The sequence below is a fragment of the Grampus griseus genome, assembly GCF_964374135.1.
Source record: "Grampus griseus genome assembly, chromosome: 14".
In the NCBI taxonomy this organism is placed as follows: domain Eukaryota; kingdom Metazoa; phylum Chordata; class Mammalia; order Artiodactyla; family Delphinidae; genus Grampus; species Grampus griseus.
The window spans coordinates 74,277,355-74,295,432 of NC_139008.1; positions in this window are offsets into that span (position 1 = coordinate 74,277,355).

Genomic DNA, 18,078 nt, shown 5'->3' on the forward strand with positions numbered 1-18,078 from the left:
GGTTCTCTATTCTGTTCTGATACTATATAATTTAAACTTTAAAAATTCCTTAACATTTCAAACATGTGTTAAACTACATAAAATAATATAACACATACCTTTCTACTCACTACTAAGATTCTCCTTCCATTGCCTTCCCCTCTCTTCCAGAGAGAATCACTCTCTATACATTTTCAGGTATATTTTGTATTTTTATTATAAAGAAAAAAATATATATTCATAATCTGTATGCTATTGTTTACTGTGTTTAGAGATATATTATGTATCTTTTCACAACTTGCTGGAAACTGGACTAGGTTTTCAAGATTTAACTGTGTTGAAACATATAGCTAGTTTAGTGGTTCTTAAAGTGTGGTCCCTAGACCAGCAAGCAGCAGTAGTAACATTGAGAACTTGTTAGAAATGCAAAAAATTGGCTCCACCCAAGATCCATTGAATCAGAAACTCTAGGGATAGGATCCAGCAATTTGCCCTTTGCCAAGCCCTTCTGGTGATTCTGATGCACCCTAATGTTTGAGAACTACTGCTCTAAATTACGCATTTTTTTGCTGCATAGTATTTTATTGTATGAATCAGTCACAGTTTATGTATCTGTACTACGGAACACTTAGACTTCTATTACAAGGAGTGCTACATTGAACACATTGGTACATACCTCCTTGTGTATACATGTCATACTTTTCTAGAATACACACTTAAGAGTGGAACTGATGACTTTGTAGTATATCACATCTTGAGCTTTAGGAGGTTTATAGCCAGATTGCTCTCCAAAGAATTGTTAATACATACTTCTGCCAGCAATGTGTAAGTACCATTTCTAGATATCTTTGCCAACTTTTGATATTTTCAGACTTTACTCATTTATTTTTGCTTATGACAATAGGTGTGAAATGATATCTTTGTTGTTTTCGTTTTAACTTTCTTGAATTTAGTGATATGGAGCATCTTTTCTTACAGGCTATCCAGGTTTCTGCCTGTTGATATTTCCAGACCATTTTTCTAACGGGTTTATTTATGTTTTTCTTATTGATCCATAGGAGTTGTTTACATATTCTGGATACTGATCTTGTGTTAGTTAGGTCTTCTTTCTGTAGTTTGTCGATTTACTTTGTTAATGGTATCTCATCATTCAAAAGTTTAAAATTTTAATGTAGTCATATGTTTCAATCTTTCCCTTTACTGTTTGTAGTGTTCAGTGTCTTGTCTGAGGATTCCTTCCCTCTTGTGAGGTCATGTGGATATTCTCCTAGGTAAATACTATTAGTATGCCAATCTTACAGGTGAGTCAGTTGAGGCACCGAGAGCTGATATGACTTGCCCAAGGCCGCAGAGACTGGAGGTGAGTGACTTGGGCTCTTGACCCCCCGGGTTGCACTGCACTCCACAACTGAGGAGTCTCTTGCCACCCCGTTCTGCTAGTTGTCTCATGAGACCACTTCTCAGCCTTTTTCTATTGATGTGGAGGATGTGCAGAGTTCAGACAGGCTGCAGGTTAAGTGCAATTCTCATTTACTACATCACGGAAACCTCTGGCTCTAGACTTCATGATTCTTAGAAATATTTTGAAATTTTTCAAATAATTTCAGATTTACAATAGAGTTGCTAAAGTAGGATGAAGAATTCCTGAATGTCCTTCAGCCAGATTCCCCAAATGTGGACTGTGGAATCAGACAGTCCCACGTCCACTACTCTGCTTCATCACTTTCTAGCTGGGCAAACTTGAGCTTGTTGTTTAACCTCCCATGTCTCATTATCTTATTTATTTATTTTTTAATGTATTTTATTGAAGTATAGTTGATTTACAATGTTGTGTTAATTTCTACTGCACAGCAAAGTTGTTCAGTTGTATATATATATGTGTATATATATATACACACACACATGTATATATATATATGCATTCTTTTTCGTATCCTTTTCCATTATGGTTTATCACAGACTATTGAATATAGTTCCCTGTGCTACACAGTAGGACCTTGTTGTTTATCCATTCTGTATATAATAGTTTGCATCCCGTCTCATTTTCTTAATCTGTAAGTTGGGGATAAGAATAGGACGTACCTCGTAAGGTCAGTAAGTTAAATTAAATGAAGTAGCACATATCATGCCTGGCTCACCACGTGGCCTCATCAGCTCATAGATCTCATCTAGGTTTATTTTATGACATTATGGTTTGCACCTTTCTATACATTTGCTTTTGCTAACAGTTTTTAGACCATCCCTAGAAAACAGAGGCCCTTGGCTTTTCATGGCCTACTCTGTTCACAGATGGAATAAATGTCGCTGGAAGCTGGTCAGTGCGTCCTTTTCCCCAGGACATTGGGGTGGCGGTGGAGGGGACTTTATTGTGATGATAATGAGTTCCTGGTGAGCCCAACAGACCTAATACTCCTCAAAGCAAGATTCTGCCAACAAAGCGGATCAGAATGACTTTGCCCCCACTTGGCAAGTGTGTTGTACATTGAAAGAGGCGGCTCCAGAAATGCAGTGCAGTCACCCTAAGGTCCCTCCCAGCCATCAGGGAGTCTGGCCTCCACAACACACCCATTTATGTCAGGATAGCGCTATGCAACTGTGGTAGTCAGAATAATGTCCTCCAAAAGATGTCCACAGCCTAATGTCTGGAACCTGTGGATATGTCACCTTATATGGCACAGGGACTTTGCAGATGTCATTAGACTAAGGATCTTCAGATGGGGAGATAGTCCTCAATTATCCAGGTGGGCCCAGTGTAATCACAAGGGCCCTTATCAGAGGGAGGTAGGAAGGTCAGAGTCAGAGAAGGAGATATGATGACAAAAGCAGAGCAGGGGTGAGAGACAGAGATAGAGATAGAGAGAGGGAGGGGGAGAGAGAGATCAGAACATGTTACTGCACTGCTGGCTTTGAAGATGGAGAATGGGGCCATAAGCCAAGGAATGCAGGAGGCCTCTAGAAGCAGGAGAGAGCGAGAAGACAGATTTCCTCCTAGAGCTTCCAGAAGGAGCACAGCCTTGCTGACCCTTTTTTTTTTTTGCGGTACGCGGGCCTCTCACTGCTGTGGCCTCTCCCATTGTGGAGCACAGGCTCCGGACGTGCGCAGGCTCAGCGGCCATGGCTCACGGGCCCAGCCGCTCCGCGGCATGTGGGATCTTCCCGGACTGGGGCACGAACCTGTGTCCCCTGCATCGGCAGGCAGACTCTCAACCACTGCGCCACCAGGGAAGCCCAACTGACCCCCTTTTTTTTTTTTTTAAATAAATTTATTTATTTATTTTGGCTGTGTTGGGTCTTCGTTTCTGTGCGAGGGCTTTCTCTAGTTGTGGCAAGCGGGGGCCACTCTTCATCGCGGTGCGCAGGCCTCTCACTGTCGCGGCCTCTCTTCATTGTTTTCATAATATTCCTTTTTGGGGTGATTCACACCATTTCAATTATTGTTACTCTAGATGGAATATATTTAGTTGTTTTATTTCCAGAGCCATGTAAAATATACTAGTGAAAACATTTAAAGAGAATTCTTTGACATAGGTAATTGAATGCTGTTTGTACTCCTCAGATGACCAGGGAATCTGATTAATGCCTCCCTTCCCTTGAAATTCTCAAAGGATCCATCTCCTAATTTGCCTACATAGGTTGGGGTATAGAAATAGAATATAAATATAATAATCATAAAACTGTTTAAGGATAATATCAGAGAGTAAGACAGTTCAGCTGAGTCAATGGCTCACTCTTTCCTGGCGATTATGATTCAGCGAGTCTAGGGTAGAACTTGAGAATCCATTTTTTTGTTAAAAAAGCCCTCCCAGATTTGCAAACCACTGGGCTGGGTAATTAAAATTGCAGAGATAGCATAAGTAAATGCTAGTTACCATGTTTCAGAGTCCCTTACAAATAACCCCAAATGAGAATGTTGACTCTCTCTTACCAGGTTTAGAACTGGAAAACCGGCCAAGTCAGTAGAGACAAAATCTGAAGGATGAGTGTTCCAGATTCTAACTTAGTGATGTAAAGCAGCCATTTTATCCTTGTTCATCGTTTCTGGGAATCAGGAATTTGGGAAGGGCCTGGTTGAGAAGTTCTGCTTCAGAGTTAGTCAGACAGTGGCTGCAGCTGGAACAGCAGGGGGATGGAGTCGCTGCAGGCTGGCTGGATATCTCGCTTCACATAGTCTCAGGGCCTCCCCACGTGGTCTCTCCACATGGGCTAGTTTGGCTTCCTCACAGCATGGTGGTTTCAGAGCACTTGTGCTCCTTAAATGGAGCTCAGGGCTCTGAGAGAGTGGCTGAAAGAACCAGGCAGGAGCTGTATGGCCTTGTATGACATTGCCTTGGAAGTCGTATAGCCTCATGAGGCTGCCCAGATTCAAGGGGAAGGAACATAGGCCTACCTCTCCATGAGAGGAATAGCATGGTCCCACTGTAAGAAGACTCTGTGAAGAGGCTTAATATCATCAAAACAACCCAATCCAAAAGTGGGCAGAAGACCTAAATAGACATTTCTCCAAAGAAGACATTCAGATGGCCAAGAGGCACATGAAAAGATGTTCATCATCGCTAATTCTTAGAGAAATGCAAATCAGAACCAAAATGTGATATCACCTCACACTAGTCAAAATGGCTCTCATCAAAAAATCCACAAACAATACAGGCTGGAGAGGGTGTGGAGAGAAGGAAACCCTCCTACACTGTTCGTGGGAATGTAACTTGGTACAGCCACTATGGAGAACAGCATGGAGGTTCCTTAAAAAACTAAAAATAGAGCTACCATATGATTCTGCAATCCCACTCCTGGGCATATGCCCGGAGAAAGACATGGTTCAAAAGGCTACATGCACCCCAATGTTCATTGCAACACTGTTTACAATAGCCAAGACATGGAAGCAACCTAAATGTCCATCGACAGAGGAATGGATAAAGAAGATGTGGTACATGTATACAATGGAATATTACTCAGCCATTAAAAAGAATGAAATAATGCCATTTGCATCAACATGGGTGGACCTAGAGATTGTCATACTGAGTGAAGTAAGTCAGACAGAGAAAGAGAAATATCAAATGATATCACTTATATGTAGAATCTGAAAAGAAATGATAGAAAATGAACTTATTTACAAAACAGAAACAGACTCACAGACTTAGAGAATGAATTTATGATTACCAGGGGGGAAGGGTGGGGGGAAGGGATAGTTAGGGAGTTTGGGATTGACATGCACACACTGCTATATATAAAATGGATAACCAAGAAGGACCTACTGTATAGCACAGGGAACTCTGCTCAATATTCTGTAACATCCTAAATGGGAAAAGAATTTGAAAAAGAATAAATACATGTATATGTATAACTGAATCACTTTGCTGTACACCTGAAACTAACACAACATTGTTAGTCAACTCTGCTCCAATATCAAATAAAAAGTTAAAAAAAAAAAAAAAAGAAGAGTGTGTGGATCGGAGATATAGCTCTGGCTCTCTCTGGGAAATAGAGTCTGCCCCAGAGTTATCCCTTGCTTCCACATTCAGTGCACCTGACCCCAAGTCTTTCTCAAATCTGTCCACTTCTCTAGGTACCTTCTCTAGGAACCTCTGGCCACCACCCAGTCCAAACTATCATCACTCCTAGCTTACCTCCAAACTAGGCTCCTTGCTTCCACTTTTCTTGCCTCCAATTCTTTCTCTTCTACAGCTAGAGTTTGTTTGTATACATACATATTTATAAGAAATCTGATTGTCACTTCCCATTGTCCTTTAGGATAACGATAAAACTGCCTTCAAGGCCCTGCAAGATCTGGAAACCTTCTGCCATCCAGCCTCATTTTATACCACTGTTCCCCTTGCTTTCCAACCTGCAGCCCCATTGGTGTTATTTCAGGCCCTACATTCACAGCATTCTTTCCACCTCAGGACCTTTGACCCTCCCATTCCCTCTCCTCCCTTTTCTGCCACATCTTTAACTCCTATTCATCCTGAGGGCTTTAATTTAAATCTCACTCCCCCTCTCCATTCAGAGTAGAGAGATAGTATAGCGTGGTAGCTAGGAGAACAAACTATGGATTCAGACTACTTGGGTCCAAATCCTGGCTCTACCATTTACTAGCTGTGTGACCTTGGGCATGTTACCTAACCTCTCTGTGCCTCAGTTTCCTCCTTTGTAAAATAGAGATAGTAAAAAGACCTATTTCGAAGGATTATTGTGAATGTTGCTGAGTTAACATATTTAAAACACTTAGAACAGTGCCTGCCATGTACGGCTCAATGAGCATTAGCTGGTTGTAGTTTGCCAGCCTATTGCACACTCATAGAACTGTGCTCTTCTGTCTTAAAATTACCTTTCCAGTCAGAGGTTATGCAATGGGATATGCAATGGGTTACCTCCTAATCCCACAGCTGAGGATAAAGAGGTACTAAGTATAAAGCAGGGGCCCTTGACCTGAGGTTCACGTACTGGGAAAAACCTACTTCCATATTTTCATTTACTTCTTACTGAAATTAAGCATTCATTTCAATTAGGAATGTAGTCAACAAACAACAGTATTAGCAGAGCCTGCTATATTGTCTCCAACAGAAATCACAGATATTTCATATCACAATTATTAGAGATGTCTTGAATTATTGTTTGCACATATAATTACTTTGAAATTATGTAAATTTTAGACTCACCACTAGATCTTATTAGTTAAACCATTAATAAAGAAGCACATACAGTGCTATATCACACATTTGTCTTTTTAATATTTTGATGACTGTATTTCAATATAATTGGTTTTCTTTGTAACCCTATTTATTATATTTTATGCATTTTCAAACATTTTCCTGAAAGGGTCCCTAGGCTTCTCCAGATGGTCAGATGGGTCCATAACACACAAAAAAACTTAAGAATCTAAAAAAAAGTAGTCAATCACTCTTAGACATAAATCGTAGCAATGTTTTCTTGGATCTGTCTCCTAAAGCAAAGGAAATAAAAGCAAAAATAAACGGGATCTAATTAAACTTGAAAGCAAAGGAAACCATCAACAAAACGAAAAGAAAATCTACTGAATGGGAGAAAATATCTGCAAATGATATGACCAATAAGGGGTTAATATCCGAAATATATAAACAGCTCATACAACTCAACATTAAAAAAACAACCTGATTTTAAAAAATGAGAAGACCTGAATAGACATTTTTCCAAAGAGGAAATTCAGATGGCCAATAGGCACATGAAAAGATGCTCAACATCAGTAATCATCAGGAAAATGCAAATCAAAACCACAATGAGATCTCACCTTACACCTGTCAGAATGCCTATCATCAAAAAGAACACAAGAGGGGCTTCCCTGGTGGCGCAGTGGTTGAGGGTCCGCCTGCCGATGCGGGGGACACGGGTTCGTGCCCCGGTCCGGGAAGATCCCTCATGCCGCGGAGCGGCTGGGCCCGTGAGCCATGGCCGCTGAGCCTGCGCGTCCGGAGCCTGTGCTCCGCAACGGGAGAGACCACAACAGTGAGAGGCCCGCGTACCGCAAAAAAAAAAAAAAAAAAAAACCCCACAAGAAACAAATGTTGGCGAGGATGTGGAGAAGAGGAAACCCTCATATGCTGTTAGAGGGAATGTAAATTGGTGCATCCACTGTGGAAAACAGTATGCAGGTTTCTCAAAAAACTAGAAGTTGGGAATTCCGTGGCGATCCAGTGGTTAGGACTCTGTGCTCTCACTGCCGAGGGCCCGGGTTTAATCCCTGGTTGGGGCACACAAGCCGCGCGTGGCATGGCCAAAAAAACCCCACAAAAACCCTGAAAATAGAACTACCATGTGATCCAGCAATTCCTGGATATACATCCAAAAATACCAAGACAATAATTCGAAAAGATACACACACCCCAATATTCATAGCCGCATTATTTACAACAGCCAAGGTATGGAACAACCTAAGTGTTCATCAGCAGGTGAATGGATAAAGAAGATGTGGCTTATATATACAATGGAATAGTACTCAACCATTAAAAAGAATGAAATTTTGCCATTTGCAAAAACATGGATGGACTTGGAGGGTATTATGCTAAGTGAAATAAGTCAGAAAAGACATATACTGTATGATGTTACTTATATGTGGAATCGAAAGCATACAACAAACCAGTGAATATAACAAAAAAGAAGCAGACTCACAGATATAGAGAACAAACCAGTGGTTACCAGTGGGGAGAGGGAAGGGGGAGGGGCAATATAGGAGTAGGGGATTAAGAAGTACAAACTATTATGTATAAAATAAGCTACAAGAATATATTGTACAACACAGGGAATATAACCAATATTTTAAAATAAGTATAAATGGAGTATAACCTTTAAAATTGTGAATTTCTATATTGTACACCTCTCACATATACCTCAACTATATTTCAACCAAAAAAAAGAAAGTAGTCAATGACTGGGATGAGGCACTCTTCTCCGGGTAAACTAAGAGGTGAGTCAGTCACTGTCTGAGGACTTTATACATATCCTTATTTAATCCTTGTAACACCCTAATAGGTAGGTAGGTAGGTAGGTATTACTATTCCCATTTTATAGATGAGAAAATAGAGGCTCAGAGAGGTGGGTAAATTACCCAAGGTCACGGGACACTCTACTAGTGGTGAAGTCCATGCTTTTAATGACTTCAATATCCTGCTTCCTATATAAATCCTCTTAGTCCTTCCACTATCCTGCCAAGTAAGTATCCTATTCCTCCATTTTACAGATGAGGAAACTGAGACTCAAAGATGATTAGTTATTTTTTCTCACAGATAAACAACAGAGTCAGGATTCAAACCCATGTCTGTCAGGCTCCAAAGGCCATGTGCCCCACCGTGCCCTGCGGAGTTGATGAAAGGTACCATCAGGCTTGGAGAGCGGATGGTTTATCAGATATATGACTCAGGCAGAACTTTTCATGCCATCCACTAGGATTAGACTGTTTAGAAAGAAATTACTTTTGCTGCTTTTGCTGTGGGGTTACAGAGCGCTGTATGGAACATCTTCGTGGATGTGAAATACACACTGGCATCTGGGAAACTCCATTAGCTGCTATTGTCTAGACAGAGTTAAAAGTAGGAAGCAGGAGATAAAAGAATACACAAGTAGGAAGTTCTGTATTGAGCTCATGCTGAAACGGAAAGAACCATTACTTTGAAAGCATTAATGATGAACTTGGTAAAGATCAAAGTAGTCTTGTGACCTGTAAATCTAATGAAATGAAAATGAGGTAATGGTATGTTTTATAACTGTTGAGGATCTGAGAAGCTGGAAATTATCTCAGCGTGAATACCGTAAGGGAACAGGGAACAGGGAACAGTGGAAGCCGTCTAGAAAAGGATCTTTATTCAGCTTTATTTATAGCAGGTATTCGTCTTGTCTTTCAAAATGGGGATCACAAAGGAGTTTGTTTCACCTTGCTGGGTGTATGAAAATACAACGGTTGTCACAGTCCCTACTGCTTCCTTTCATAGAACATAGCATGTACAAAGGAGGGAAAGGCAGAGAGTGCTATGAAGAGGGGGCTGAATAGCTGGGGCTAAGAAAGGTGACAGGAGGAAAGAGAAAATAGGAGAAGAAGAAAAGAACTAAGAGATTCTTCCCACCATCACCCAACCCCTATTCTCTGGACCTGAGCTGTCTAATATGGTAGCCACTAGCTATATGTGACTATTTACATTTATTAGGAGTAAATAAAAAAATCCACTTCCTTGGCTGCACTCACCACCTCCCAAGTGTTTAATAGGCACATGTAGTTCGTGGCTATCATATTGGATGGCACAGACACAGAATGTTTCCCTCACCCTGGAAAGGTCTATTGGACAGCACTGAAAAACACCCAATTCTACCTATAAGTGTAGGAGAATTTGAAGTCCAGGACAAGTGGAACCCTGTGACTGTAACATCCTCAGCCCATGGGAAGACAAGAGTAGAATCTTCTGAAGTGGGACAGACGAGTGCCAGGCTCCTGTGTGACCTGGCACATATACTCTCTAAGACTCAGTTTTCTAATATTAATGAGTAATATAAATATTTTACTGGATATTATAGGAAAATTACATAATTAACTAAATTCTTATGATAACCATGTGAGCTATTAGGCCCTTTTTGTGTGTGTGTGTGTGTGTGTGTGTGTGTGTGTGTGTGTGTGGTACGCGGGCCTCTCACTGTTGTGGCCTTTCCCGTTGCGGAGCACAGGCTCTGGACACGCAGGCTCAGCGGCCATGGTTCATGGACCTAGCCGCTCCGTGGCATGTGGGATCTTCCCGGACCGGGGCATGAACACGGGTCCCCTGCATTGGCAGGCGTACTCTCAACCACTGCGCCACCAGGGAAGCCCTAGGCCCATTTTTAAAAATAAATTTATTTATTTTATTTATCTTCATTTTTGTCTGTGTTGTGTCTTCGTTGCTGCGTGCAGGCTTTCTCTAGTTGTGGCGAGTGGGGGCCACTCTTGGTTGAGGTGCCTGGGCTTCTCATTGGGGCGACTTCTCTTGTTGCACAGCACGGGCTCTAGGCGCGCGGCTTCAGTAGTTGAGGCTCAAGGGCTCTAGAGCACAGGCTTAGTAGTTGTGGCGCACGGGAAGCATGTGGGATCTTCCCAGACCAGGGCTCGAATCCGTGCCCCCTGCACTGGCAGGCCAATCCTTAACCACTGCACCACCAGGGAAGCCCCTGATTTTAACAGAGGAGAAACCAGAGTTTAAGACTGTGCTCAAGGTCACATGGTCAGGAGCAGAACCTGGCTTTGGACTCAGGCCTCTGACTTCAGAGGCCACATTCCTACCCACCTAACTACCCCGGTTCCTCATATGCAAATGAAGCCGCCTTTGTTGGATTCTCCCAGAAACAGAAACTGAGACAAGGACTTAAGTGCAGCTGGTTTATTTGGGAGGTGGCCTCAGGAAGTACACAGGGGGGGGTGGGGAAGTGAAACAGGGAGGGGAAGGAAGCCATTACAGGGTGGGTTAAGGACCAGGTTACACTGTGGGCAATGGAGCTTAATCTTGATGGGGGAGACAGTGTAGAACATGCACCTCTGAGTTATCCCACCTAAGGAACGAGGGAGGTAGGTATTCATCCATCAAATCCTTGTCATTTGTAGATGGCTGTTCCCCAAAGCATTAACTCTGGCGCTTATGTCTTGAGCTCAAGGGCTAAACAAGCTCCAGTAACCACACAAGGCCCCCCAGGCAGAGGCCACAGGTGCTTGAAGTAGGGAACAAGGACGTGTATATGGAGGGCATGTGAGTGGGGTACCAACATAAGGCTACATAGGAGATTGGACTGAGTGCTCTCTTTAACAAATTAGTGGCTAGTTGAGCTTGGCATTAGGTATTTTTACATCATAAAATTTGAAACCATAATGATTAACAGTCTGCCAGAAAATGTTTACAGGGAAAGCCTGGAGGTACAATTAGACATCTGAGCTGATTTTCAACATGGATGACAGAGTAAAGGGTTAATATTGATATACAAAGATCTCTTTGAGAGGGAACGGGTCAGGGCACAACCTCTATAAGGATGACATAGCCGTTGAGGATACAACATAAGCTGGTTAGAACCAACTAGGTCCAAGATGGCAGAAGATTCGACTTCCAGTAGACCTTGAGCCTCATTATACACTCATTGTAATACACTAGTGTATGCTAAATGACTCACCAGCTCCATGACAGTTTCCGAGGCCGACCATCAAAGATCAAAAAGTGGGCAGTGGCCCAATTCCTGGAAATCTCTGCCCCTTCCCCAAATAGTTGGAATAATCCTCTTACTCCTTAGCCTATGAAATTACCCAGCCCATAAAAACTAACCATCCCATATTTCGGTCCGTTTCACCTTCTGAGATGGTCCACAGTCTGTCTGAGGAGTATGTTTCTCCCAAGGCCATTCTCGCCTTTTGAGACAGACCACATCTGTCTATGGAATGTGTGTCTCTCTAAATAAATCCACTTCTTACCTATCACTTTGTCTCTCACTGAATTCTTTCTGTAATGAGACGTAAAGAACCTGAGCTTCATTAAGTCCTGAGACCAGGTGTGTGATCTCGATGAAAAGTCAGTGAGTTCAAGTCCCAATCTGGGTTCTGGCTAGGTTCAAGTCGTGGCCCGTGGGTTCTAGTCCCATCTGCATTGTGCAGTTTCATCTTCATTAGGTCTGGGACTTTGTCTAGTTAGTAGTGTAACTTCAACATGTGACACACAGTAAATACTCAAAGAATATTTGTTGAATGAATAAATGAATAAATGAAATTGATAAGAAAAAGACAATTTGGTAGAAAAGTGGGCAAAGGATATATACAGTTAGTTTATAGAAGAGGAAATTCAAATTGTTGATAAACCTTTGATAGGGTGTTGAATTTCACTAATAATTGGGAAAGTGTACATTAAAGCAACAATGAGCTATCTCTCTTCATCGATCAAACTGTCAAATAGTAAAATGAATGATGACGTCTAGTGATGGTGAGAATGAAAGTAAAGGTCCCTTCATATAGTTTTTAAAAACTATTTGAAAATATCTGTTAGCATTTACAATACACACACCCACAAATTCCATATCTAGAAATCTGTTTTATAGAAATAAAAGTACAAATGCCTAAGCATATGTGTACAAGCATGTGTGTTGTTACAACATGCTTTGCAGTAGTAAGAACTTGGATGCAGACTTAATGTACGTCAACAGAAGAATGGTCGAATCAATTGTGACGAGTCCACACCATGGAATATTACACAGTTATTAAAAAAGGAATGTGTCAGATCTGTGTCTACTAGCCTGGAATGATTTCCACCATATATGGTTAAGTGAGAAAGTGATTGCAGAAAAGTGATAAGATTTCTTTTTCTATGAAATAAACATATCGGACTTTCCTGGTGGCGCAGTGGTTAAGAATCCGCCTGCCAATGCAGGAGACACAGGTTTGATCCCTGGTCCGGGAAGATCCCACATGCTGCGGAGCAACTAAGCCCGTGCGCCACAACTACTGAGCCTATGTGCCACAACTACTGAAGCCCGCGTGCCTAGAACCTGTGCTCCGCAACAAGAGAAGCCTGCGCACTGCAACGAAGACCCAAAGCAGCCAAACAAACAAACAACCCTCCCCCCCCAAAAAACTAAACAACCAAACATATCCTTAGATATGAAGGAAGATACCTAACAGGCTGTTACAGGGAGGGGGCTGTAAAGACAGAGAAAAAAACAGTTATTTATGAAAGTGAAAATAATACGTATGGTATAATGTTATAGGAAAATATAAAACAGGAAATTTACCTATGATATCTTTGGGAAAGAAAAATCTGAAGGTATATACGGACAAGGACAACAAGGTGACACGTACAAATAAACATATTGATTTAATTTCAGGATGGGGCCATAGGTAATATTTTGGTCTTTTTTTTTTTGGCTGCTCTGCTTGTGGGAACTTGTGTTCCTTGACCAGGGATTGAACCTGGGCCACGGCAGTGAAAGCACCGAGTCTAAACCACTGGACCGCCAGGGAACTCCCCTTTGTGGTCTTTTTAAAGTGTCTGCTTCATATATATACCGTGAGCAGGAAAGAGTTGATTATTCATTGGGCTTCGGCTATATGAAAAGATGCAGAATTGTATTTCTTCATCTAGATTCCCAAACTTTATTTTCTTTCCCTTATTAATTCACTGAGAAGAATAGCTCTTTCCTCAGGGTTTGGCATTTTTGAAGGCAATCAGACTTTTGACTTTTGAGGATATTTCCTCCACATTATTGGGCCAAGAAAGTACCTGCATTCTTTGTTTTTGGGGTCTGGTGTATGCCCAAACTTAGGAGGAGGAAGGGGAAAGGAGAAAATGCCTTTCCACATAAAGAACTACAACTTGTGGCAAATGTCCTGAAGGGCTGTGGCAGTGCAAATAAGTTGTTTTGGCTGCTCAGCATCTAAACATCCTTCTTATTTGAGGAGAATGGGGCAGGGGCAGGACCCACCAAGGAGAACAAAAGGACACAGATAGTCTTTCCTACCTCCTGGCCACCAGAATATGGAGCATAAGCCATGATGGCCATTCTGATGTCCCTTCCCAAGACTTTGAGCCTTGAGGGAACGCTCGACTTCAGAGTCATTTAGAGGTTGTATTAGTTAACTATTGCTGTGTTAGAAATTACCCTAAAATTAGTGACTTACAAACATTTATTATCTCACCGTTTCTGTGGGCCAGCAATCCAGGAGCAGCTTAGGTGGGTGGTTCTGATTAGGGGGTCTCTCACAAGACTGCAGTCAAGGTGTCAGCTGGGTGTGAAGTCATTTGAGGCTTGACTGGGGCTGGAGGATCCACTTCTAAACTCTCTTATGTGGCTGATGGCCAGAAGCTGCGGTTCCTTGCCATCCATGTGGGTTTCTCTATAGACTACCTGGGTATCCTCATGACATGGCAGCTGGCTTCCCCAGAGCACCTGATGGGAGAGAGAGAGATAGGGAGAAAGAAGGAGAGAGGAAGGAGAGGCAGAGAGAGTTTATGCAACAGAGCACATACAACTGAAGCCTCAGTAGTTTTAGAAACTAACCTTGGAAGTGACATATCATCATTTCTGGTTTCTGCTGGTCACACAGACCAACCCTGGCGCAATGAGGAGGGTACTACCCAAGGGCGGGAAGGCCAGGAGGCAGGATCACTGAGGGCTCTTGGAGATGGGCTAGCACAGAGCTGGTTTGTAAGACCTGTTCTGTAGCAGAGTCTTGACTGTGTCCTGCCTCCTGTGGTTCCTGCCTGAGTCTGATTCTTCAGACTTCCCATCAATTCTACGAGTTGCCTGACATCCTTCCAACGCTCTCTTCTATTTCAGTTCACCAACTCTGTCTTCTTTTGCTTGCAATGGCAACCCTGACTAAAACGGGTGCTACAGGAGAGGACAGCGGTGGGAAAGGTGAGTTGGTAGTGGAGGAACTCACTTTAGATAAGGTAATCAGGGAAAGCCCCTCTGAGGAAGTACCATTTACCCAGAGGGCTGAATGGTGAGATAGCCAGCAGATGTAGTGTGGAAGGACAGACATTTCAGGCAGAGGGAGCAGCAGGGACAAAGGCTCTGAGGCGGGAGCTGAGAGGCCTGGATGGCTGCAGTGTAGCAGGCAAGTGGGCAAGTGGGGGGAGAGGTCAGCGGAAGCCAGATCACGCAGGATCTCGGGGTCATGGTAAAGAACTTGGATCCCTTCCGCCAACCGAATCCATCTCTTATTCCAGACATCAGAGTGTGAGAAGGCTGAGGATCAGACCTGAGGTCCCCTTGTCTGGGTATCAGGATCAGCTAAGGCAGTGAGTGCCTTTAACCAGATCATGATAAAGAACTTCTTTGTCAACTCACCCGTCTGTTTTGCTAGCTTGTGGGTTTCCTTAATTTCTGGTTGGGTTCTTTCCTGAGTTCCTTAGTTACCTTTGATAAATTCCAACCCAACTCTGCTGAGCTGAGGGGAAAGATTTTTGTCCACTGTTGGGCCTGGGAATCCCAGCTAGAGAGTCCAGTCATCTGGGGAAGATGGGCAGTTACCCTGGATGGTGTGGGAACGAGCAGGTGGATTCCAATGGATCCCTTCAGTCTCATTTCACGGTCCCACATTCATTCAACAGTTGTTCAGCATCCAGCATATGTCTGGGCTCCCTGTGGGCCTCTGGCTACAAAGATCCTCTTTTCCAGGAATCAAGTTAGGTATGAGGGATGGCCCAGTCCCAACATTATTGAGTGACAGTTCCCTGTTACTTAGGAGCTGGTAAAAACCACTGGCCCTGTGTACCCTGCATTCCAAATGGGAGCCAGATACTTCCCCTCCGAGGTTTACTAAGGGGGTAGAACTTGTCCTATAGCCCCTAGCCCAAACCTTGCTTTCCTTTTCCTTGCCCATATAATAATCCTGGGGAGGGAGGGCTTCTCCGGTTTTATTGAGGAATATGGTGTCTATGGCAGAAGACAATCCCCACCTCCACACCTTTAATTGGGAGTCCCTCCTGTTTATTGAGGGGTGACTTCAAGAAGGGGATGCTGGGATGCTCTCTCCCAGTCGGGGTCTACTTGGTGGTGGACTTGCTATGCTTATCCGAGCAGGGAGGGAGAAAGATGGAGAGGGGAGGAAATGTAGTAGCTGGCCAGGATGTATGAGTTTCTCTGGGTCAAGTGGATGCTGCAGTCATTAGCCAGACTTGCCGGGACCCCACTCAAGCAGGCTGACTGCTGAACAAGAGGGTCCCACCGGTGGCAGGCGCCCTGGTGGTGGGGTACAGTAGGAGAGCTCAAGTCTGAGCTGGATGCTCCTTGTCAGAGAACCTTGCAGTGGAGAAGCCCTTACCTAAGAGACTTACTTATGCGCTCCATGAGGCACCATGTATGGACCCTTGCTTCCCTGGGTTAGCCAGGAAAGCAGGGTCAAGCAACAGGGAGAGGGCTATATTGCAGAGGGCCGTTCCTGCTCCCTCCTCCCAATTTCAATAAAGGGAGGGTGCTAGGGCGTGTCTCCCAACCAGGCCATGCCCCCGCTTCCACTTTTTATCCAAACAGGTGGGGTCCCGGCACAAGTCAATCCTTGGATCAGTAAGGGAGATGATAAAATGAGATTTAAATTGAGTTTGAGAATAAAGCTTTCAAGGGTGGAGGTTTAACAACAGAAAGGGATCCAAAAGTAATGCAATCTGCCCAAGATGTCATTAAAGGATGGAAAATGGAGATTCAACACAGCAGGGCTGAAAGCAGAGATAGAGGGAAAAAAGCTTTATTATTATATCCCACCAGGTCGAGTTGCCTCAATGCACTGGTACTGTGAGTAAACAGAATAACTGAGACATGGCTTGGTAGGACTGGAGTCTGGCTTAGGCGAGCAGCTCCAGGGTGCCGAGAGGGCCCGGGGAGGCAGGTGTGCACATCCCAGGTTGGCTGATGGAGAGGGCTTTCCAGAGAAGGGGCACCTGAGTTGAGCCTTGAAGGATGAGAAAGAGTTGATTCATTGAAAGGACAGTGGGAAAGGGCTTTCCAGGGAGAGAAGACAACACAGTCTGGAGAGTAAGTTGAAGGCAGAGAGGACAGTTAGAGAGGCAGGCCAGGAACCCCATGGCCTTGAGGCCCTACGGGCTTAAGGAGTGAGGGCTCTGGGGAGTTGATTCAAACCTGGGAGCAGCACAATTGGGTTTGCATCTTAGAACCATCTAGTAGCCGGATTCTGGCAGTGCTGTGGACTTGAGCTCCAGGCATGCTTCTCATCCATTCACCTGGCCCTGGGACCCCCACCTCCCTGCAAAGGCCATTTCCTCTGTGATTCCAAAATCCTGGGTCCCCACTCTTTGGAACGTCCTTTGCCCTACTCCCATCACTGAACCCTTCATAGTTCCACCCTTTGATGGGACTCTGAAATATTGCCACCCTCCCCATAAGTCATCATCTCTCTTTCCTTCTCCAGCGCAAGGAGATTCGATGCCTTCTCTGGGCCCATGCCCGCCAGCCCATGTCTCCTTGGGATATGCATATACTAAAATATCTTCCCTTTATCTCATCTGGTTTTCACCCCATGGGGCCACCCGAAGGCTACTACTTATTCTTTCACATAGTAATTTAAGCTGCTTTAATTGCTGCTATGATATGTTTTATATAACATAATTAATGTTTTAATTCTGTGTACTTGCTTCCCAAGGCAGTTTTGTGAAGGGCCCAATTTTAGAATCAAGCAAATAATGAATAAGTAATGGCTGAAGTTATTATAGTAACTCCCTCCCTAGCCCCCTTAGGAATTAAAACTGTGCTTGTTTTTTCAGTGTGGGTTAAAAAGGGAAAAGATATTTTAATGTTCTCTCTATCCCAGGCATGCTTGTGTGGCTTTCATGACGTCCTCTGGTCTTAGTTTTCAAGTGTTCTGGGACTACTGGTGTCTGACCATCAACTTGAGGTCTGTGTTGGGACTACCAGCTTTGTATCTCCTTCCCGATGGAGGCTGTGCTTAGAATAAGAAAAACCTACTCATTTATTCATTCAGCAAATGCGTATTGGTGCCCAGGCCTGGCATAGATTCAGTCCTGCCCTCAATGAGCTCACCATCAAATAGGGCCAGGCAGATGGGAGTGATAGTCCAGCATGCTTATGATGTGGGAACATGGGGGCAGGGGCGAAGGTGGGGTG